Source organism: Rhinoderma darwinii, chromosome 7 (genome assembly GCF_050947455.1).
Source record: "Rhinoderma darwinii isolate aRhiDar2 chromosome 7, aRhiDar2.hap1, whole genome shotgun sequence".
Classification (NCBI taxonomy): Eukaryota; Metazoa; Chordata; class Amphibia; order Anura; family Rhinodermatidae; genus Rhinoderma; species Rhinoderma darwinii.
Window position 1 is genome coordinate 50,327,424 of NC_134693.1, and position 25,174 is coordinate 50,352,597.

Here is a 25,174-nt window from a genome sequence, read left to right on the forward strand (position 1 = left end):
ATCCATTATCTGTAATAATGTCAGACATGTAAGTGGAAAGCTAGAAGTATATTAACGGGAGGGCTTCATGCAGCACTATCAGCATGGAAACACTTAAATGACAGATTTATGACTGAAAGAATGATCTAAACCCTAAAGAGTTAAAAATAATAACAAGTGCATGAAATGTATACATACATAGCGGCTATTATCCTATACACATTTATTGGGAAACCTTACTGATATTTGCGAGGAAGAGCAATCAGAGTATAATACGGTGCATTAGAAGAAATTATATAGAATTTGTTTTATTTTAGAAACTGGTCTGACCCCGATTTATTACACACTTGGAAATAATAACTAGGTGGAAAAGTACCAGCCATGATTATCTTCAATGATACTGTGCAAATAGAGGCCATAGAGGAGCTGGCCTTATCCGCATGTACATTTCTTACCTATATATAGAGAAACATAATAGGTTCTACGTACATTTTGGATGTCTTTATGAAGTGATAACTAGAGCATAGAGTACGAGGGCAAAGACAGCGGTGGTATTATATAGGCAGCCAGGGATGCTGCACCTCTATAATCTATGGTAAAGCCTGCTCCTTTAAGGGTATGTGCACACGACCTCTTTTCAGGCGTAATGGAGGCGTTTTACGCCTCGAATTCCGCCTGAAAATACGGCTCTAATACGTCGGCAAACATCTGCCCATTGCTTGCAATGGGTTTTACGATGATCTGTGCAGACGAGATGTCATTTTACGCGTCGCTGTCAAAAGACGGCGCGTAAAATTACGCCCACTTCAAAGAAGTGCAGGACACTTCTTGGGACGTAATTGGAGCCGTTTTTCAAAGACTCCATTGAAAAACCGCTCCAATTCCGTCCGTAATGGACGCCACGAAAAACGCGTGCACTTGTAAAAACGTCTGAAATTCTGGAACTGTTTTCGCCTACAAGCACAAAGCAAAACTAAACTCTACTATTTCACTGGTACCCATGTAGGATGTAGATTTAGCAGAGCTGAATTTGTCCTTTAACTCTGTACACTACATTGTGATAGTTTAGTAGGTTTACCTGTGGTCCTGCCATATGTAAACCCTAGATTACACATTGTGATATCACAATGAGATACACCAGGTAACAAACTCAACTCTGCTACATCTCTACTCAATCATTCAGCTTTTTAGGAGTTTTAGGTGTAATTCCCTTGCGTCTTGTATTCTTAGGCCTTGTTCAAATGGCACTAAAAAAAACGACGTGTAAACGCGTAAAAATTGCTAGTGTTTCTCTAAAGCACTTTTAAATACATTCGTTTTTTATGTGTTTTGTGCGCGTTTTCAGCGTGCTGGTTTTTTTTTTTTGCGCGGATTTCGGACTCCCATTGTCTCTGGCAATTAAGCACATTTTCTGCCAAAGAATTGACGTGACACTTCTTATTTTACACAACGCGTTTTAAAAAATGCGTCGTATGCACTAACAATGTCAATGTTAAGCTTAAATCATGCATTTTTTACGCGTTTTTCTGCACGTAAAACGCATAAAGAATGCAGCGAAACGCGTCAAAAATTCAGAATTGCACATGTTCTAAATGGTGTAAAAATTTATTCAATGCTAGTTCTTAAAGATTGATTCATTTATGTCAACTTCAAGGTTAATATGAGCATAAAGAGCTACACAAAGCTTCTTGTATAGCATTTTCTTAGGGTCCTTCAGTGTCAATGTTACTGTTTGGTATCACGTCAGGTCTAATTTAAGTGACCGGCTGTTTAACAAATGTCCTCAACAGGGACAGATATACCATATGTGCAACCTGTGGGGCCAGGTAGGTGGGGGGCCCTCTGTTACCTTAAAAACAGCTTACTACTGTCTACTATTGTCTGTAAGGGACTGAGCTAATGATTTTCATGACTAACAATTAATGGTTGATTGAAATAGGGACATAAAAGATGTCCATGATGAGCTGCCGGAGACCAAGGGGCCTATACACAGCCTATACGGGTGTCCTCTACTGTCTGTGTCTGCCCCTGATCCTATAGCAGAAATAACAAAACAAAAGAAATAAATTCTGGATCTTATGATGGAATTTCTTCTACTACATTGATATACAGACCTAAGGCGCAACTCACTGTGACTTCACATTTGTGGTAAACCTACTGCATTATCTTCACACTGTTGTTATCATTCACGAACAAAGCTGACCAATTCAGCTCTGCTACATCTACACTCACTTATGCTATTTATAGCACTCAGAAATGATATGATCAATGACTATCACACAGGTACAAGGCCTGTAAGTCAAGGTATGAACACAGTCTAAAGAACAATCCTATCATTCTACACTAGGGGCTCCCTCTACCTACCCTAGAAGAAATCAACGTGCTATTACTTACGAAATGTCTCATATCTCATCATCCAAACAATGAAAGAGCAATGAAAATGCAACACAGTGTACGGGAACATACGGGGATATGGCTTATCAGTTATTCAGCTTTATAATGTCAATCCTTACAAAGATGTCTTACTTGGACAATGGAAAGTATAGAATATATATATATATATATATATATATATATATATATATATACATATATATATATACATACATACATATATATACATACATACATATATATACATATATATACATATATATATATATATATATATATATATATATATATATATATATATATAGTCTAAGGTTTTAGTTGGACTGGAATCAGTTTACATACACGTAAACGCTTAAGCCAATTTCTCCGAGGTTGAATTATACTGGAACCAAATTGATCAGGTAAGCAAGTTGTCAGGTTCACTGTGGATAGGTGATAAATGATGATAATGGAAACCCCCTTTAAGGCCAATTTAGGCATGAATGCCTCTACTACTACTACAGCCTACATAGATTTCGTGCATCTTCCATCTGTTAAACAATGGCGGGAATTTTTATTCTTTACAAATTATTTGAATATGTCTTTCAATACCATTCATAAGGTACATGCAGTCTTGTTTCCACATAAGCTTTACCGTAGCAAACTAGGTATACAGTCTTGGGTGTCCTGTGGCCTGATCATGAGCACAAGTCATTGTTAGAACAACACGGAGAGGCATACAATTTGCCACACTTCATTGTGATATCCGTGGTTTTGCACAGGACTGCAAATATGCCTATTGCGTTATCCGAACTACCAAGCAATACAACCCCAGGGAGGTAACTACAGCTCTGCTACATCTATATTTACTGATCAATGTAAAAGTGCACACCCGCTAAGTATATAAAATAAATGAAACTACTCGACTATATAAAAAAAAATCAGTATAATAGCAACCCTACATAAGGACTCCGAATTTCGTAAGATTCTGAATTTAATTAACCCTTACGGGAGTAAACCAAAATTAATGTGCCGGTCTAATAATATGTTTATAATATGTTTGAATAGACAGCTGGAGTTCTCCTTTAAATTAAAGCATTAAAGCCAATGGCTACAGGTAACCACAACCTGGGATTGTAAATGGACGTGCATTGTACTACTTTCTAGTATGTTGTATGAATTATAACCGTATGCGGATTACTCATGAAGCGTATATATATATATATGCAACGTCCAGAGTTTCTTATAGAAGGGAGGAAAACCAGCAGCCTGGATAGTTTTGCATCTTGCAAACAGCGAATATATGATAAGAATAAGCTACAGAACATTACAATGGGATATTAGCTTTAATGGCTATTAATACAAATTCATATATCAAGTAATTAAATCTGGGATATGCCATGGAATTAATTTCCTATAGGACATACCGACAAAAGAAGAAAACATACCTGAACCAAATATAATCATTTAGAGTCTATACAAACACCTATTCCATAAAAGAGAATTGCAAGTCCCCGTCTGCCTAAAATCTTCCCCTGATAAAACGAATTAGGGGATTTAAGGTCGATGATGATAAAATCTCCAATAAAAGATGGCACTATCATAACCAGAACAGCTGCCTGCCAGCAATATACATTGTAGAATAAGAAGGACAGTATTTTTAGCTGACAATTAAAGAAGATTTTCATTATACCAATATCCAGGGTAGGGAACAGATGTGAAGTGTGTGTGGGATTTCTCAGTCATTTTTCTATTCTTCAGAGTAAAATAGCTGAAATGAGTCATAATAAAAGAACATAAAATTAAGAGATTCTTGACCTCATTTTCTTTCTGGCAAGGAAATAAGGAGACCCTTGACATTCTCAGGTTCTATAATAGGAGATGTTAGATATATTACTGCTATTCCTGTTCAGTTCAAAAAGGTTCCAGCAACAACATTTTTTTTTACTTTGGATATAGACGCCGTCCTTAAGAAGAGATCCCTGAATTTCATGAAATTTTTACTACTTCCTTACAGATCATTAAAAAGAAGTAATAGCAGCCTGCTGACTCTTCTATATTCCCCCTTTAATAGGATCTACCTCTGGTTCTTTGCCACCATCTTCCTTTATTCTCTATACCTGGGATTCTGCTGCAAGAATAAACTGAAATCATTTTGACACCCTATAAACAGGTACCACATGGGTAAAAATTGGTGCGTAATTAGAAAAATTAAGGGAGCAAGTATATATGGGACCTTGGTCTTTCATTATGATACCCTGTAGCGCTATTATATAGATATATTCTTTTTCACGCTACCATCTCCTAAAATTGTTACAAATCCAATTATATGGAAAGAAATAATATTTCAAATGAAATCAACGATGTCTTTGTAACGGTGAGATAAAGTATATACAGATACACACTAGTATATATGGGTTTATGCGCCCTCAATAACCATTATGGCTTGAAGATTTCTTTGAGATTTACATAACATGTCGTTTAATTAACATCTTGCAATAAACTAATTCACTAAAATTAGCAAAAAATTTGTTAATAGCAAAAGCATATCCCTAGATTTATCTACGTCCCTCTTTCTTATAATACTCACTCAGTTAATATAATATAGTAGATTTACCTGCAGTCCCAAGGAAACACAGTGAACCCATTGTAATATCAAAACGAGTTGTGCCAAATGACAAATTCAGCTCCGCTGTGTCTGGCAAACTCAATGCTCCTACATTTACCAGAATCAATTATTCTGCAAATTATTATCTCTATAAAGTGAGTGGTATTTGCACCTGCAATAAGGTCTTTTTGGTTTACAAAATACTGCTGAATGGTTAACCAAAATCCCCATGCCACGCCAGCAATGTAAGGAGTGATGGACGCAGATGGTGGATGATAGCTGGAGTTGCGCAGTTAAACAGCGATTGTCGTATCAGTAAAAATAGCCTCACACTTGAGTGGGTTTATCTATTCTTGATAAGAGCTCGATCCTGTTGCACAGTCTGATAATTGGGATGTTTTCGCGTTGCAGGAAATAGATCACTACTACTAAATATTCACCGGATGCGTCACCCATAAGTTTACAGCTTCACATGTTCCGTTATAATGCGAGATGTCTATGCAATGCAATATGACTAGTGGAACTTAAGTGTTGTGTTTTCCATTGTAGATGCTTCTCATGGTATACAGTATATCAAGAGTCTCCATTAATAATCCTCATGCTTGAGCACTGTGGTATATGTTTCCTTGAAGAAGCCAGTTACACCTATATATTAAAGGTTAGTTCATCGTATCACAGATTTATCAGTAATGCTCAATCTGAAATGAGAAATACTTTGATCCCATGCCCCAGCACAGTCTTGAGATTGGATTCCTAGACATCCTATCTACAGTATTACAAGAGCCAACAAACTGCATGCGGTATAACATATATCACAATGTAACTAAACGTTTTAATAAATTAGCCATATAGGATGAAATGAACACATATCCATCAAGTCCAACCTCTCCAAGATCCAGCTAGATTTCCCTAACAATTCCTTCACTAACCATCAGGGCTGCTGTGGTTACTTTTCCATCACAGGTAAAAATGAAAGGGCTCTCCCTGGGTCCAATTACCCCCCATAATTATCTAAAGTCATTCTAGAAGTTGGTAGTGAGACATTGATAAGGTGGCATTCTATACCTGTTTCTTTATAGCAGTGATCTTGGTAGTAGCATTCATTGTAATGTAACATAGAGCAAGAACTTTACTTTAAATATTGATTAAAAGAAAAAGTAAATAAATAAATAAACAAATAAAATAAAATTCCATGCCATCACATCACCGCTCATGACAGCTTTGAGCAACCAGTTGTTCCTTTAGCTGGTATGCCATTTATGTCCACCAGGGGGAGCTCCATGACTCCGCCGCTTTTCTTAAGGGACCAATTTGACTGCTAATGTTCTCTGGATGCTGAGATGTTAATGGACGGAGTGCTCTTTACAGACAGTCACTCAGCTCACAGGGACTCGCAAAACTGGAGCATCAGCACTGTCAGATGGGTAAAAGAACAGCAACACACTGAAGTTGGGAATTAACCACATCTTGATATGGATTCATGCTCTTCTTCTATGATGTGTTGTGTTTTGTGCTTCTTTTTTTTTTAACCCAGGAGGAATCATCAATTGACTCTTAAGGAGGTCAGTAAAGGAGTCATTGATTGAAGAGTAAGTACTGATAACACAAGTGCAGTAAACTATGAAGACTGCTTGTTCTTTCAGCTGTCAGACTCTACATCTATTATCAGGGAGGATTTCCATCTACATTTAAAATATTGTATTATTTTCTATGTATTGCACTGATCATGGTTTATTGAGATTGGTCAACTCATATATTTATTATGTATTTCTTATATAATCCATAGCATTGTGCAATGTTGCCTGTGGAGCTCACAATCTAATTCCCCTATATCAGAGCCAATTTAATAGGAAGCCAGTTCATTATATTCTGTGTTTTAAATACAAAAGGTTCAAGTTCATCTTTTTGTATAAGGAATAGTGGGTGCTCTCCAGTCACCTACACACATGCTGGAAGCAGACATCACAAAGAAGTGCTTTCAAAGGCTGTATCTTGCACATAACAGCGAGACACAGAGCAAAGATACAGGAACCTGTTCAAAGAGTGACATCTTCAAAGCAGATTTTGACAAAAATAAGGAACAATTAAGAAAAAACCCTCTACCACATCTCTCTGCAACCCCTGAGGGAGTTCACCTGAATCTCTGCTTGCAGAACATTTCTGTAATAAAAGAAATGCAAATGAGGAAAACGACATTCGGGAAAGTGTGTACTTACAGGAGGAAGCTTTCTGTGTCCTCATTAGGGAGAAGTCCCTGTGTGAAGACTTATAATCCTTTTATTGGTGCTCATTAGTATTTTATCCAGAAGGAGAACGAACCCCTTTCCGATCTGGAATGTGTATCCAAAGAGTTTAGGAGATCATCATCTCCTATCATCCATGACAAGACCAGTATCTCTTCAGAAGAAGCTGGGACCCCCTGTGTGCTTGCTGTCAGGAAGGACTTTCTGGCAAATAAAGTACATGGTATCCTCTTAGATCCTGTAAAGAAAGGACAAAAAGGAACTAAAGAAGAAAACCAGAGGTAAAATCAAGAGTTGCGTTGCTGTCGGTGCTTCCCAGATGTTCCTTGCGCTCCTTCCACTGCCGGCCTCCAGATGTGCAGTGTGTGGAGACGTTGTTGGTCCACAGTGCTGAAATGCACAGCAGCCACTGCTCTCATTGTATTTAGAAGAGAGATTTGTTGAGAGGCAGCATCAATCACTCCCAATTAGCATTGGCAAGATGGGTGGGGACCTTGCTGTCCTTGTAGTGACCAGTCTGTCCCTCCAAGTTACTGCAAAACACATAGCTCTGAGGTGTAGGAAAGGGGACACATGTTTCAATGAGATGAGCCAGGGACCTCTCTTCTCTGGGTGGGGTGGGAGAGGCTTTCCCTAAGAACACAGCAGCAGGCGGGGAGCAGGACAGAGTTGGGGGGTGCTGCTGGCACAGAGAAGGAGGAGGAGAGAGGTGTCTTGCTGTTTGGAGAGAAGATTTCCAAATGCCAGCAAACAAGAGCTTGCAAACCTTATACTAGCTCTACACCAGGATTCCTGAGCGGTCCTAAAGACCTCAGCTGATTATCCTTGACAAGCTCTGTAATATTGATTGCAAGCTGTGTGGTTCTCCCTTGGGCTGAATCCCAGATGTTACAGTAGGTATTCTGTTTTGAATAGAATCGTTCTCGGTTCATTAGAACAGAATGTCTTGCAAAGCCCAGATTTACAGGTGAGGTTCACCTAAACAAAATTGTGTTAACCCCTTTTAATTCAACGTCATGTTAATGTTCTGCACACAAAATTGCTATATATTATGTGTACCGTCATACTGGATGAATATATTTACAACGTAATACAATATTCATACCATGGATGCATTATTGGGCTCAACATTAAGGTATTGTAAATTATGAATGGGACATATTATATAGATACTAAATCGTACTGGAGGCATAGATTTGACTATTTCCACAGATATAAAACTAGATAATGCCAAATAAACAGTGATGCTCATGTCAACTTAAAACAAGTGTGCAGACGCATGGGTTCAGACTGAGGAGTATACATGCACTAGAGAGATGCATTGTAAACCCTGATGCAGCAATATCATAGTGCACTGTGTGTTTGTAGAAGCATTTTGGTTTCAGCATTAAAATACAACCAATATTATTCAGCTTCAAGTCAGATTATTTTTTATTGATGTCATTAATCAATACATTTTTGGCACTTTAGATGATAGACAGAGGTGGATTTGGGGTTAATGTCAGTGGATTGTGCAGGTCAGGGTGCAGTGCATGTAGGTAAGTTTTGGGAGTACCCTAAATAGTGAGCTGGGTATATAGAGCTGATTCACACATTTTTATTTAGCTACAGATACATTGTATTTAGCTGTTGGTTTTTAGATAAAATACAGCAGGGTAGAGTGCTCATTAGTATTTTATCCAGGATCTGTAATGTGTATCCAAAGAGTTTAGGTGATCATCACCTCCTATCATCCATGACAAGACCAGTATCTCTTCAGAAGGAGCTGGGGCCCCCTGTGTGCTTGCTGTCAGGATGGACTTTCTACCCAAATAAATACGACTTACTAAATTGGACTCTAATGGGTCTCAGACAGGTGGTACCATGTTGTTCACGTCCCATCAATTTACCCTTTTACTGGGCAAAGTGCTGCTGAACATAAAAGGGTTAAACACGCTTAGCGTAGAGGATTGCTTGGCTTAGGGTCAAGCATGTTGGGAAAGCGCATGGTGGAATTCATTTGGATTATTTAGCTATGGAGCAGAGGAGTCCAGGTATTATAATATTACAGAATATGACATCACTATGACATTGTAGGTGGAAATATTATCAAACCTGTTATCTCACAGCCCGTAGAACCTTTTTTTTTTACAAATTGCTATTAAGGGCACTTAACATTTAGAAGGCTGATTTATGTGTGCACTGAAATTCAGTTTTAATTCCTTCGAAATGCTGCAAGTTCTCTTACTGAGCCTTATTAACCACTACTGGCACTAGTTCCAATATACCCAAACACAGGAGGGTAGAAAGAGTACTCTGCACTGAGACATTTTGTGACATGTTACATCTTTTGATTTTGATAGTTAAAGCTAGTAAATAATTAGGGGTCCCTGGGGTGTGTCTTACAGGGACTATACAAGTGAAAAGTAGGTGCCAAGGTATTCCCTATGCAGATGTGGTTGAATCCCAGGTAGACATGGTGGTGGTCCACATGAAAACTGCATTACATAAAATTCCCTTTAGGAAAAATCCTATGGAACACTATAGGAAGTTTAAGTTTTGTTCACATCCGCATTCCTCTTTGCATTTTTTCTGATCAGTCATAGGAATAGAAGAACGAAAATGACTAGTTATGGATCAGTCACATGACGAATACCAACACGACGGACCCCATTGACAATAATAGGGTTTGTTGGGTTTTCATCATGGTGTCCACCATTTTACCGGTCAAAACAACACTGCATGCTTCAATATTCTGACCACCATTTTTGACCGAATCAGCGACAGAGCATCTAATGTAGATGTGAACACAGCCTAAGGTCTCATGCACACGGCCGCGATGGCCCAGGCTGCATTTTTGGGCCGTGCTCCCATACAAAGTATGGGAGCACTGCCGTAAAATACGAAAAATAGGACATACTCAATAATTTCTACAGCACAGACACCTATTTGTATTACAGTCTGTAAGTACAGAGATTTTTTATGGTCGTGTGCATGGGGCCTTAGATAGTAAATTGGGACAAAATCCAGCACATGAGCTCGGTTCACACTGCCATTTTCTCCTTCCATGGGTGCTCTCTTGGTATTTAACATCCTCAGCGCTATTCTTGCAATTAAGAAAAAACAAAAACCATGACAGACCCCATTGTAAGTCAATGGGATTTCCTGGGACCCATTTGAATACAGATTCATCATGACTGTCATGTTTGGTTGTAAAGGGAAGCCATAAAGCTGAAGTGAACTACATGTATTTTTTGCTGTTTTTATCCATCCATTTCAATGGAGACTGAAGTAGTCCTACATACATTCCTAGTACTGCTACTTTAAAACAAAACATGCCTGTTAATAGTAGCAACATTTAAGTAAAATTCAAATGCATTAGGGTGCCTTTACATGCAGCATTTTTAGGAAAAATTATACTTTTAGTGGCGTTTTCCTGGTGGACGTTGCCGTGTTTTTTTTTTGTGGCAGAAAAGTCTGCGTTCAGATGTTAGCTTGAAGTCAGTGGGGAAATATAAAATGCACTACAAACATGGCATTTTATTCAGGTGGTGTTATTTTTATTTTGTCTTGCATTGGGGCTTTGGCATTTTTTCAAGCATTTAGTGGTGTTTTTCTCCCATAGAGCCATATCAGGTTTTTTTGTGGATTTTTTCCAGAATAAATTAATCTTGGCATCACATGATCTTTAAAGCAGAAAATTTGCAATGTGAAAAATTAAACCTAATAAAACACAGGTATGAAAACACACTATTTGAAAAAAATACCACAAAAAGGCTTTTTTCTTAAAAAACATGACACATTCAGTGTGTGTGTGTGTGTGTGTGTGTATGTGTGTGTGTGTGTGTGTGTGTATAGTGAGTGGTGTGTGTGTGTGTGTGTGTGTGTGTGTGTGTGTGTGTGTGTGTGTGTGTGTGTGTGTGAAGGAAGCCTTATAGGAGTTTTCCCATCAGAGACATTTATGACATATCCACAGGATATGTCATAAATGACAAATAGATGCGGGTCCCACATCTGGGACCCGCACCTATCTCTAGAACGGGGCCCCCTAAACACCGTTCTGCCACTCTGTATTGCAGCAGAAGCAGGTAAATTCTAACCATGACTTAGGAAACAGCATAGCTCGCTGAGCTACGCTGTTTCCGTAAGTCCCATAGAACTGAATGGTAGTTGCGTAAACAGCGTAGCTTGCATGCTACTCTGTTTTCGTAGCTCCCAACCATATAGTTGGGAAGTGGCCAGGGAGGCAGAGGGAGCAGAAAAGGCTAGAACAGGGTTTAGGGGGCCCCCGTTCTAGAGATACGTGTGGGTCCCAGAGGTGGGACCCGCATCTATCTGACATTTATGACATAAATGTCTCTGATGGGAAAACCCCTTTAACGTGCTTTTTATTGTATTTTTTCTTATATCCTTAATAAGAGAACAGTTATAATTAAAAAGAAAATACTGTATGGAGCTAATTTGGCACAGATGATTACTCCAACTTTCACTAACGGGTCAGAAAGGATTTTTTTCTCGCCAAAATTGTTAATAAATGCCCATAGTTAGAGCATGGTTGCCTTCCTCTGGACTAAATAGATAGATATGGAAGACAAGGTGAGCTAAATGACCCTATTTCGACCTATGGATGTGTAATGACATGATGGACATTGCCTTTATCACAGTACAGTACAGTATCATCCAGCGCTAGATGCCCATCAACTCCGCTCTGAATCCACAAGAAGAATCCAAACTCCAACTGGAAACAGAAGTCATTTCAGAAGAGATTGATAAGAAATGAATTTGGATGGAATGAGCTGTATTATAATACATCAAGTATACCCAGTTCTCTTTTTTACTAGCACCTAGCAGATGGGTTATTCGGAGATTATGTGCGGACACAGCACATCCTGGCAAAGGACAAACCTTTATTGAGCATGTGAACGAGCATAGGGATGCTCTGAAGCAACACATCCTAGCACTAGAAGAGCGTCCATACTTTTTCTATAGGTACATAACTATAGAGATCTGAGTACTGCATGTAGAATGAGCCATGGAGCCAGGGCAGGAATGGAGGTCAAACTAGTTCCTGTGGGGGAATTGCTGAATTACATAGGGATGCTGCAGGGAGGTGAGAGGGAATCCACAATTGGGTTAATTTGAAGGGACCTGGTTAAACTCTTGCTGTTGGTAAACTAAGATTTGCTAGTTTTTACTTAAAACCATAGAAATAAAAAAGTTGTGTTCCTCTATAATTGCTTAGATACTTTATTTCCTATAGCAGTTATTCCCAATAGTATTACCATTAACTATTTACCCCTCCCAAGGAACCTCTACTCCCATTCCTGCCTCAAATAAGCTTGGTGTAGAGGTGGGAAAATATTCTAGAATTCTTGCCTAGCACAAGATTCTTGGATTAGAGGTCCTGACTTTTTTGCCAAGTAGCTTTAAGCAGATATAAATCTTTTTGCCACCCCTACCATAAAAGTGCCAAGTCTTGCTGCTGATGTGTTACGGGAAACCCCTGACCAGATTCCGAGGAATTCCACGATACAGGGAACCCTAGTGGTGAAACACTGATCTGCAGTATAATCAAATGACTGTCAGCATGCTGGGAGTAGTGGTTTTGCAACAGCTGTAGAGAAAAATATTGTAAAACAATGGTCCAGTTAGTGGGTTAAGGCTTTCAAATTATTTTTTTCATAGTCTTTATCCCATCTGACAACCTGAAAAAGCATGACATAATTAGGAAAACATAAAAGCAGCACACATCTTTATTACAGATCCAAAATATGGCACCTGTAGACGGCAATAGGCACATACTGGACTTCTGTGTACCTCCGATTCTATACATGGCAAGTGCCACTGGATGCCTTATTATGGAGGCATTGCTACAAGAGGAGAATATCGCACATGTGGAGACACCCTACTACAACATATAGAGTGCCCACGGTCCATAATACAGACCTGTAGGGATGTGCCGCCATACATGCTCTGTGCCAACATGACATGTGCATGAGGCCTAATGCTCTATTCACATTCTTCTTAGTTATACCTGCCTCAAGTAAAACTGATTGACAACCAGTTTGGCTGCCGATATAGCTGCCTCAAAGCATTCCCGGGTAACCCAAATTTTCTGAAAGCCAAGTCCACTTAGATGCAGTAATATGTGGGAGGTTTCATGGCAGCAATATGAGTTATCACCCCGCTTTACCAGAAACAGATACAACCCAGAAGCATATATAAACATGTATAAACATGTGACTTTTAGTGCTTCTCAGTAAATATATTTTTCTTGAATAGTTTTAGGCCACTTATAGCTCAACGATCAATGTGGTCTTGTGCATTTACATACTTTGGCAGTATTGATGTTTTGTTTTTTTGCTGGGGCATTTTATCACCCTCTGCCTGAATCATTTATTCATTTTCTGTTTCCATGTAATGATCGTGTACAGTGAAATAGAACAGGCTGGGCGATTATACTATAGCTACAGTAATATAGTAAGATTTGGATTTACAAAGAAATCACTCAGACACTTCTGCTTATTTTTTATTCTTGTTTCTTCAGTTGCAGAACCAGCAAAGTTTGGAAGGACGGAGACATTTAGCTGAAAACCAGTTTAGAGTATTGATATTTTAGAATTGTGCATTTGAGAAGACATTCAATTCTACAAGGAGGCACTGGTAAGGCAAGAATATCTCAGTCAGCAGAATGTCCTCAAAAGTCAGATAGCAAATTAAAGATGCATTGGATTCAATGATCTGTCTCATGCCTTATGAATCTATTATCTTAAAGGTGGAATTCTGCCTACTCATGACGGGCTCATATATTGTGCTTCTATTTTTGATGGCCAATCATTTACATGTGTAAAATGACCAGGAATGGCCAAGATGGAGAGAGACTCTGTCCCCAATCAAAATCTCTGGGATAAAACAACATTGATGAGACTTTCCCCTAGGGAAGGTGGATGTCAATAAACAGAAAGACATGTAAGCAGATGTTCCGAGGCAGGTAATAGAAGACACGCAGAGTGCTCAATCAGGGCAACTTATGCTTACACAGAACTACTTTGTGTGCACACAGGATGTGCCATTAACAGAAAGAACATTTTATATATATATATATATATATATATATATATATATATATATATATATATATATATATATATATACACACTACCGTTCAAAAGTTTGGGGTCACCCAGACAATTTTGTGTTTTCCATGAAAACTCACACTTATAGTTATCAAATGAGTTTCAAAATGACTAGAAAATATAGTCAAGACATTGACAAGGTTAGAAATAATGATTTTTATTTGAAATAATAATTTTCTCCTTCAAACTTTGCTTTCGTCAAAGAATGCTCCATTTGCAGCAATTACAGCATTGCAGACCTTTGGCATTCTAGCTGTTAATTTGCTGAGGTAATCGGGAGAAATTTCACCCCATGCTTCCAGAAGCCCCTCCCACAAGTTGGATTGGCTTGATGGGCACTTCTTGCGTACCATACGATCAAGCTGCTCCCACAACAGCTCTATGGGGTTGAGATCTGGTGACTGCGCTGGCCACTCCATTACAGATAGAATACCAGCTGCCTGCTTCTTCCCTAAATAGTTCTTGCATAATTTGGAGGTGTGCTTTGGGTCATTGTCCTGTTGTAGGATGAAATTGGCTCCAATCAAGCGCTGTCCACAGGGTATGGCATGGCGTTGCAAAATTGAGTGATACCCTTCCTTATTCAAAATCCCTTTTACCTTGTACAAATCTCCCACTTTGTCCATAACACTTTTTTCCAATCTTCCTCTGTCCAATGTCTGTGTGCTTTTGCCCATATTAATCTTTTTCCTTTTATTAGCCAGTCTCAGATATGACTTTTTCTTTGCCACTCTGCCCTGAAGGCCAGCATCCCTGAGTCGCCTCTTCACTGTAGACGTTGACACTGGCGTTTTGCGGGTACTATTTAATGAAGCTGCCAGTTGAGGACCTGTGAGGCGTCTATTTCTCAAACTAGAGACTCTAATGTACTTGTCTTGTTGCTCAGTTGTGCAGCGGGGCCTCCCACTTCTCTTTCTACTCTGGTTAGAGCCTGTGTGTGCTGTCCTCTGAAGGGAGTAGTACACACCGTTGTAGGAAATCTTCAGTTTCTTGGCAATTTCTCGCATGGAATAGCCTTCATTTCTAAGAACAAGAATAGACTGTCGAGTTTCACATGAAAGCTCTCTTTTTCTAGCCATTTTTAGAGTTTAATCGAACCCACAATTGTAATGCTCCAGATTCTCAACTAGCTCAAAGGAAGGTCAGTTTTATAGCTCCTCTAAACAGCAAAACTGTTTACAGCGATGCTAACATAACTGCACAAGGGTTTTCAAGTGTTTTCTAATCATCCATTAGCCTTCTAACACAGTTAGCAAACACAATGTACCATTAGAACACTGGAGTGATGGTTGCTGGAAATGGGCCTCTATACACCTATGTAGATATTGCATTAAAAACCAGACGTTTGCAGCTAGAATAGTCATTTAGCACATTAAAAATGTATAGAGTGTATTTCTGATTAATTTAATGTTATCTTCATTGAAAAAAACTGTTCTTTTCTTTCAAAAATAAGGAAATTTCTAAGTGACCCGAAACTTTTGAACGGTAGTGTGTATATATATATATATATATATATATATATATATACATACACATACATACAATATGGGTAAAAAGTATGTGAACCACCGTCTATCAGTACGAGCGTTCATGTGTGTGGTGAATAAAAATTGCCGATCTTCTGATGCACCACTAACTACAAAAATCTAAACTCTGAAGTTACATTAGCACAAGAACAGTGGGTCAGCTCTTTATCAGCCGGAGTGGTGCAAAGAAGGCCGCCACTCAGGGGTGGGATTCAAATTTCTAACAACAGGTTCCCTGTTTTGTGGACAAAAACATACGCACTGGGTGGGGGGGGGGGGAGGTCACGGTGTTTCGCGGTGTATCACACCATTTAAAATGGTTCTAAATGTAAAACAATTACAATATTACAAATACACCCTAAATTAAAGTAGACTCTGAATAAGGGAATTCCCTTTCCAGAATGTTTTAGTGTGGATTTCCACACTATGTATATAATTACATAAGCGTACATACCTACCTACCCACACATTATATTACACTCACCCATTACGTACAGACCTATATGCGCACATTCAATATACTTAGCGTGCTCAGCCCATTTAGTGAGGCTGTGCACTGTCAGAAGGATGGAGGACAGTGGGGCGTGCGCAGTAAGCCACAACAAATCTCCCAGCTAATGCACAGATATGGTACCAGGATCAAGCTCAGTACATAAGTACTGCACCAGAACCAAGCTCAATGCATAAATACTGCATCAGAATCAAGCTCGGTACATAAATACAACACCAGAACCAAGCTCAGTACATATATACAGCACCAGAACCAAGATCAGTACATAAATACAGCACCAAAACGAAGCTGTATGTACTGAGCTTGGTTTTGGTATTATATTTATGTACTGAACTTTGTTCTGGTGATGTATATATGTACTGAGCTTGGTTCTAGCGCTGTATATATGTACTGAGCTTGGTTCTGGTATTATATTTATGTACTGAACTTGGTTCCGGTGATGTATATAGTAGTGAGCTTTGTTCTGGTGCCGTATTTATGTACTGATCTTAGTTCCGATGCTGTATATATGTACTGAGCTTTGTTGTGGTGCTGTATGTATGTACTGAGCTTGGTTCGGGGGCTGTATATATGTACTGAGCTTAGTTTTGGTGCTGTATATATGTACTGATCTTGGTTCTGGTGCTATATTTATGTACTGAGCTTTGTTGTGGTGCTGTATATATGTACTAAGCTTTGTTGTAGTGCTGTATATACAGTGAAGGAAATAAGTATTTGATCCCTTGCTGATTTTGTAAGTTTGCCCACTGTCAAAGATATGAACAGTCTAGAATTTTTAGGCTAGGTCAATTTTACCAGTGAGAGATAGATTATATATATAAAATCACATTGTCAAAATTATATATATTTATTTGCATTGTGCACAGAGAAATAAGTATTTGATCCCTTTGGCAAACAAGACTTAATACTTGGTGGCAAGCGCAGCATGTTAGATGGAATTTTGGCCCACTCCTCTTTGCAGATCATCTGTAAATCATTAAGATTTCGAGGCTGTCGCTTGGCAACTCGGATCTTCAGCTCCCTCCATAAGTTTTCGATGGGATTAAGGTCTGGAGACTGGATAGGCCACTCCATGACCTTAATGTGTTTCTTTTTGAGCCACTCCTTTGTTGCCTTGGCTGTATGTTTCGGGTCATTGTCGTGCTGGAAGACCCAGCCACGAGCCATTTTTAATGTCCTGGTGGAGGGAAGGAGGTTGTCACTCAGGATTTGACGGTACATGGCTCCATCCATTCTCCCATTGATGCGGTGAAGTAGTCCTGTGCCCTTAGCAGAGAAACACCCCCAAAACATAATGTTTCCACCTCCATGCTTGACAGTGGGGATGGTGTTCTTTCGGTCATAGGCAGCATTTCTCTTCCTCCAAACACGGCGAGTAGAGTTAATGCCAAAGAGCTCAATTTTAGTCTCATCTGACCACAGCACCTTCTCCCAATCACTCTCAGAATCATCCAGATGTTCATTTGCAAACTTCAGACGGGCCTGTACATGTGCCTTCTTGAGCAGGGAGACCTTGCGGGCACTGCAGGATTTTAATCCATTACGGCGTAATGTGTTACCAATGGTTTTCTTGGTGACTGTGGTCCCAGCTGCCTTGAGATCATTAACAAGTTCCCCCCCGTGTAGTTTTCGGCTGAGCTCTCACCTTCCTCAGGATCAAGGATACCCCACGAGGTGAGATTTTGCATGGAGCCCCAGATCGATGTCGATTGACAGTCATTTTGTATGTCTTCCATTTTCTTACTATTGCACCAACAGTTGTCTCCTTGTCACCCAGCATCTTACTTATGGTTTTTTAGCCCATTCCAGCCTTGTGCAGGTCTATGATCTTCTCCCTGACATCCTTAGAAAGCTCTTTGGTCTTGCCCATGTTGTAGAGGTTAGAGTCAGGCTCATTAATGGAGTCTGTGGACAGGAGTCTTTTATACAGGTGACCATATAAGACAGCTGTCTTTAATGCAGGCACCAAGTTGATTTGGAGCGTGTAACTGGTCTGGAGGAGGCTGAACTCTTAATGGTTGGTAGGGGATCAAATACTTATTTCTCTGTGCACCATGCAAATAAATATATATAATTTTGACTAAGTGATTTTATTTTATTTTTTTTATATAATATATCTCTCACTAGTAAAATTAACCTAGCCTAAAAATTCTAGACTGTTCATGTCTTTGACAGTGGGCAAACTTCCAAAATCAGCAAGGGATCAAATACTTATTTCCTTCACTGTATGTACTGAGCTTTGTTGTGGTGATGTATATATGTACTGAGCTTTGTTCTGGTGCTGTATTTATATGCCGAGCTTGGTTCTGGAGTTGTACATATGTAATAAGATTACACTGTGCCCCCGAATATAATAGTGCTACACACTGTGCGCCTGAATATAATAGTACCATACACTGTGCCCATGAATAAAATTGTGTTAAACTTTGTAAAGTAATGCACCACAAACACACACAGCGTCCCCTGTAGATAGTGTCCGTCATAGAGCCCTCTGTAGATAGTGCTCCCCGTAGAGCCCTCTGTAAGTAGTAGCGTCCCCTGTAGATAGGGCCCCCTGTGGCGTTCCCTGTAGATAGTGCCCCCTGAGGCGTTCCATATAGATAGGGCCCCTATATAGTCCTCCCCTGTAGTTAGTGCCCCGTACATAGTCCTCCCCTGTAGTTAGTGCCCCCTATATACTCCTCCCGTTTAGTGTACCCTATAGCTAAGGCCCCCAACACTGTCCACAGTAAAAGGAAAAAAACTAATTATATGCTTACCTGTCCCATGCCCGCGCCATCCTCCTCCAGTGGAACGACGCAGCGACTGCATCATCGCTAAAGCACCGAATGGTGAGGCATCATGTGTCTCACCAGGGCAGCGCTAGTCAACTCAATTGTATTCGCGTCCTAAGGACACTACTGACACTACCTGCTGACACTATTCCTCCACAAAAAGTCTCGACTTACCATTCCTCACATTCACGCCGCTGTTCCTTTAAGATCCCCTTGATTAGTGGTCTAGCTTCTGGGCGGTTCTGGTTTTACTTTGAGCCTATCTCTCTTCTCTGTCTTTCTCCCTATTAGAGGTAAATAAACCTGACTTCCTCCACTTGTTCTTTGCTTGTGATTTTCTTGTCTACAGGTGTTTTGATCAAGCTTCTGATAATACCCTATACCTCTGACTTCTTGGAAACTGACCTCGGCTTGTCTCTGGATAACCCCTTGTTTACTGATTTTGAATATCTGCTTCTAGCTGGTTTTGACCTTAGGTATACCTGATATCCACTTGCTTTCTGATTTGAATTCTCTGTTTACCCTCCGGCTGGCTGGTTCCTGTTCAGGTTAGTCTGCATTGCATCTCTTATCCAACACTGAACTCTGCTAAGACAACCTGGGTTCTATGCAGCAAAAACCATCGTGCCTTGTGGTCTGCTCTGGCGTAAACCATAGAGTAGCATTAAACTCTGTCGATCAGAGTTGTGATGCTTTTGAGGTCGCGGATTCATTTGCACGCTTACTCCCGGCAGTCTCCTGCAGCCTTTGGGAATCGCTCGCATAGCAATTCCATAACAGTCGCATGCCGTTTGTTTACAGTGATTCCAGGGTGTGTTTTCATAGCTAAGAAGTGTGCATTAGGCTCATTCCTCGTTTAATGCGTGCTACAAAGAATAACAGGGAGCCACGCATGCACGGTCCCCGCAGTAAAAGACGACACCCATATAAAATAACGTCACTGGTGCCGTATACTGGTCTAGGACTATTAGCGCCTAGACCATCTCATTGGTATAAGGCACAGCACTGGAGGATGGAGAAAATGTGATGTCACCAATCAAGTGACTATTGGGGAGAATGAAGATCGGGGGGCACTTTCTGAAATGTAAGTACATTTGAACTTTAGTGTGTGGGAGAGTGTAGAATAAGTGTACAAATACAAATGTAAATGGGAAAACCCCTTTAAGGAAGGTGAATCTCTGTCCTAGTCTCAAATCTGTCACACTGAAACAGGTTTTACTGAAGAATTGCCCTGTATTTACTGAAAACCTGACTAGTTTTCCAGTGCCTGCCAATGAAAAGCATACCCACATCATGATGTCCCCACCATGCTTCACTGTGGGATGTGTTCTTGGGGTGATGGGAAGTGTTGGGTTTGCATCACACATAGTGTTTCCCATGATGGCCAAAAAGTTCAATTTTAGTCTCATCTGACCAGAGAACCTTTTTTCATGTGTTTGGTGCGTCTGCCACATGCTGAATTTAAAATGTGTTTTCTTATGTTTTTCTTTAAGTAATGACTTTTTTTCTGGTCACTCTTCCATAAAGTCCCACTCTGTGGAGTGTGCAGCTTATAGTGGTCCTATGGATAGATACCGCCATCCCCTCTATGGATCTTTGAAACGCCTTCAGTTTTATTATTAGTGTCGTTGTTGAATCTCCGATTAATGCCTTCTTTGCCCGGAGTGTGAGTTTTGGTAGGCAGCCTTCTCTTGTCTGGCTTTGTGACTTCTTAATTTAATCAGCTTGACCAGACCTCATTTAAGGGTTTCATAGCAAAGGACAAGGATACATATGCACGCACAACTTTTCAGTTTTTAGTTTATTTAGTTCTTTTTTTTAAACAATGTGGTTGTTTTTTTCATTCCACTGTAACAATTTGGACTATGCTGTCAGGTATTCGAAATCAGCCATATTTTATTTGAAGGTAATGGCAGCAAAACGCCTTATGGTCTGACCCAACAGATCCCTAGAATATAACGGACACGGCCTCCTTGGCATCTTCCGTGCAGTGCACCAGCGATGTGCAGAGAGCTGGGATGCTGCAGTACTTGCACAATGTTCAGTAATGGTGCTGTGAAGAGAAAATACCAGTAGTGAATAACTCGTGCTTTGGTCCATTCACACAAAGGTCATGCAGAGGTTGGGTAGTCCTACAGTGCCCAGTTTACCCAGTGGCAGCCACATTACACCTGTAACAATGATAGCCACGGTTCTCCAGTGACATCCACAATTCCCTCCATTCGAGCCATGGCTAGCCACAGGTACCCCATTTGTCAGCCATATTGCCTCCAGCATCTATTTTTGACTTCGGCTTATATATTCCTTATCGAAATTAGTTAGATTTTTAGGCATATGCAATTAACCCATACATGTCTGGAGTTAGGATGGTATAAGGCACTGGCCGCACACTTGATTTATCTTTACTTTAGCCACTTAAAACGTTTAAGTAGGGGGTTGCATTATACACATTTTCATAATATAGATCAATAACCCCCGACCTTCCAAGTGTAGATATTTGGGAGGTAAAGTACCTCCTTTGACTGCTTAGTACATCTCAAATTAAGTAGTCGCCTCTTAACCACTGCCTTCAATATAATTCTGTATGTGGGTATCTCATGCAGGTTTGGGGGTTGGTTGTGCCTATTTTTAATTTCAAGATGTTGGAGGGAATGTAAGACAAATCATTCCTTTTTTTTATGTTGGAACTCTTTTTGTAATAGGGCAAAGCAGCATTGGTGAAATCAAATTCGCTGGCGCGTGCCTTTTTAGAGGAATACAAGTGTAGTTTACCTCTGCCAGTTATCTCAGGAAGGAGTAAGCAGAGAGGTCTATGAGCATATTACAATGTTTCTGTATGCTGCGTGGTGAGAATAAAGACTACTGTAAATATAATGGTATGTTACTGCTAGTTTCAATATGAAGTGACTGAGAATATGTTTGCCTGGTGCTGCCCTGTGGCATTAACCCATTGCTCCTACTCATCAACGATATTTTATAAAGTATTTTCATTTACTTTATATTAGGAGATAATATGTGTAAGGTAGTCTGGACTGTCTTGGGCCAAAGATGGTGTAATTGTGCACTTTAGTGTTTCTCACCTATGATGTCTGATGTCAAGAGTCAGAACAGATGCAATAGCCACCATGTGTATGTAACATCTGCTGCCCAGTTTACCAGCTTCGGTATGGAGAGATTATTCTATAAATGTGTATCCGCAGCATTCTATAGCAGCGTGAGCATTTACATCTTGTTATTTACCATAAGGAGCCGGGGAGGGCAGTGCGGACCTAGAATCCGTTTTAATAACATAAACAATGCTAATTGATCCCTTTCATTCCAATTTGTAAAGAAACCTTTTAAATAAACAATAATGAATATAATTACGGCAGTGTTTATGGTTCTGAATACACAAACTATCAATATATCCGACAGTAGAGATGTAGCAGAGCTGCATTTGGGATGAAGTCATAAATCATGACAAATATGTCCTATGTAAAACCATAAATAATACATAGTAATATTACTTGGAGATGTGTCTAATGACATCTTGGCGTTGTTTCATCTGGTGAACGTGGCTCTGCTGCAGTAATTGTCAGCAATATAATAGACTTACACACAATATAATAGACAGTAGCAAGCTACTGGCGGCTTTTAGATTGACAATGGCCCCCCTTACATACCGGGACCCTGTGAGGCTGCGCAGGTATCACATATGGTTGTCCACGCTATGGAAAGAGAACAGTTAAAAGTTTAATGTAATGAGAAGTACATCATAGACGTCTCCTTTGAAAACTGCTTATAACTAGAACAATGAAGACTCTGCTATAAAATAATAACTTTTTTATTCTGTATATTTTTCTGCTAGTGACTATTGGTACCCCACACACATTCACAGCTACTTGTGGCAGAAGAAATATGTCATCATAGTCAAACCATGATGGGTAATGCAAATCTTGACTAGTCGTACACAGGTAATATTAAGTTGCATGACGGGTCGCTTAAAGCACAGAAAAGTGAGATGTTTGCTACAGACAATCCATCGTTGAAAAGCAAAACCGGATTAGACAGCGGTGATTCAAGTTTTGCCTCGATGCCGGACAACTGTCCCGTACTGTAATTGTAAAGGATCTGCCAGGCACAGCTTCTGTGTATACGCCCATAGGTAATCAGTCTGCACCTGCTTCTATGTCTGTGAGACTGACTCCATCTTCCACCACTCAGGATGGCAGGCTTAGGAGTGGGAGAGTCTATCACAGCCTGGCCAGACGGAGCTAACTCCCGCCCTCTGTCTATTTATACCTGCCTTTCCTGTTCCTCCTTGCTTGTGATTCTTCTCGTGTGGTTTCCTGGCCCTGCTGCAGCTTCTTGAACTATTTGACCCTGCTTCATATTGACCCTGGCTTACTGACTACTCTCCTGCTCTGCGTTTGGTACCTCGTACACTCCTGGTTTGACTCGGCTTGTTCACTACTCTCCTGCTCTGCGTTTGGTACATCGTACACTCCTGGTTTGACTCGGCTCGTTCACCACTCTTGTTGCACACGGTGTTGCCGTGGGCAACTGCCCCTTTTCCCTTGCTTCTGTGTACACTTGTCTGTTTGTCTGTCGTGCACTTATTGAGTGTAGGGACCGTCGCCCAGTTGTACCCCGTCGCCTAGGGCGGGTCGTTGCAAGTAGGCAGGGACTGAGTGGCGGGTAGATTAGGGCTCACTTGTCTGTTTCCCCACCCCCGTCATTACAGTAATCATGTTTTCAGTACGAGACAGTTGTCTGGCAGCGAGGCAGGGACTCCTAGCGTCGTACATAACTATAATGCTAGGAGACCGGATCCCTGCACTGTGTTCGGTCCGGTACTTGCGGCCGAAATACGTCCATCAATTACGGACGTAATTACCTTGTGTGAACATACCCTTAGGAGAATACAGACTTCTGCAAAAGGTGGGCTGTATTCTGTTGTCTTAGGCTACATTCAGACGAGCGTGCGTGATTTGCGGGCGTAAAAAACTTTCTGTTTACAGGGCTGTTCCTATTTATAAAGGGGTTGATTCTGATAATAGACATATACTATGGAATTGCTGTGTATCCCTATAATCCCCTTATATACAAAAGCAGCTTTAGCTTTGCCTCATCAAAGATGAACCTGCAACATTCACAAATCTTCAGGCTTTGAACGTCTATCATTTATACAGTAGTTGTTTCGTAAGACTGAAGAATCCTAGGCAAATATTAGAAGAGAAATACAACATTATTTTGAGCTACCTATAATTTACACAGCGCTTTTTGATGTTCACGTAAGTTGCTTCAGTCGTTATCTTGGGAGATCAATTCTCAATCCCATGTAAAGGTGATGAAAAGAAAACTAAAAATAGAGACTGCAGTGTAAAAGGTGTTTCTATGCATCAGAGAAAAGCTAGGAAAAACCGACACAGTATAAACAAGCATATCAACCACCGTACCAGCTGGGGTCCGGTTAGTCTGGGAATTCCTTGAGAAATTTTTGATTTTCCACATAAACCACAAATCTAGTGACTACGGAAGTGAACTTATCTCTACGGCAGTACGTGTGGCCGGCTTACGTGAAAAATATTTACATCTTGACAGTAGGAGGGGCGCATGGTCTTTACCTACCTCGCCCACATCTTCACGGTGGCTTTACACATAGTATTTTTGGGAAAAACTGCACTTTTTTTGCAGTTTTTCCCGAGTTGTTTGGCCAAAAACTCTGCGGCCAGACGTTAGCTGAAAAGCTATAGTGAAATATGAAATCACTACAATATCTGTGGCGTTTTTCTGGCCTCTTGGTTCTTTTTTTTGGGTCAGTGTTCTTTTTTCAAAACGCAGCATGCGCTAGGTATGGCATTTTTTCTGAAATTTTTTCCCTGGACTTTTCTATAGGACTTCAAAAACGCCAGAAAAAACACGTTATAAATGAGCTAGTTGCATTATTAGAGTGGAGGCACTAGGACCTTTGGGTCTGAACAATAGGAATGACCTATCGTCTTTTCTTAAATAAGTTCCATCCGCTTGACGTATTTGTTTATGTGTACTCTGTTTTAGAATAGA

At 40.1% G+C, this 25,174-nt stretch overlaps 1 protein-coding gene and 1 long non-coding RNA gene across 7 annotated transcripts in view; one reads left to right on the forward strand and one right to left on the reverse strand.

Annotated features, from left to right (window-relative positions):
* The window catches only part of NTNG1 (netrin G1), a 253,959-nt gene extending 246,017 nt beyond the window's left edge, over window positions 1-7,942 (reverse strand). For 4 of the 6 annotated variants that reach the window (XM_075833361.1, XM_075833363.1, XM_075833362.1 and 1 more), the window contains exon 1: window positions 7,177-7,942. The gene's annotated coding sequence lies outside the window, so the exon portion shown is untranslated. Of the gene's footprint in view, window positions 1-4,969; window positions 5,089-6,025; window positions 6,151-7,176 lie in introns of those variants that run through there. The other 2 variants (XM_075833359.1, XM_075833360.1) reach the window with 2 other exon arrangements.
* LOC142657872 (uncharacterized) lies at window positions 6,341-19,658 on the forward strand. Its single transcript, XR_012849996.1, has 3 exons — window positions 6,341-6,549; window positions 13,730-13,845; window positions 19,479-19,658. It is a non-coding gene; the product is annotated as an uncharacterized LOC142657872 (long non-coding RNA).
* The last annotated feature ends 5,516 nt before the right edge of the window (window positions 19,659-25,174 follow it).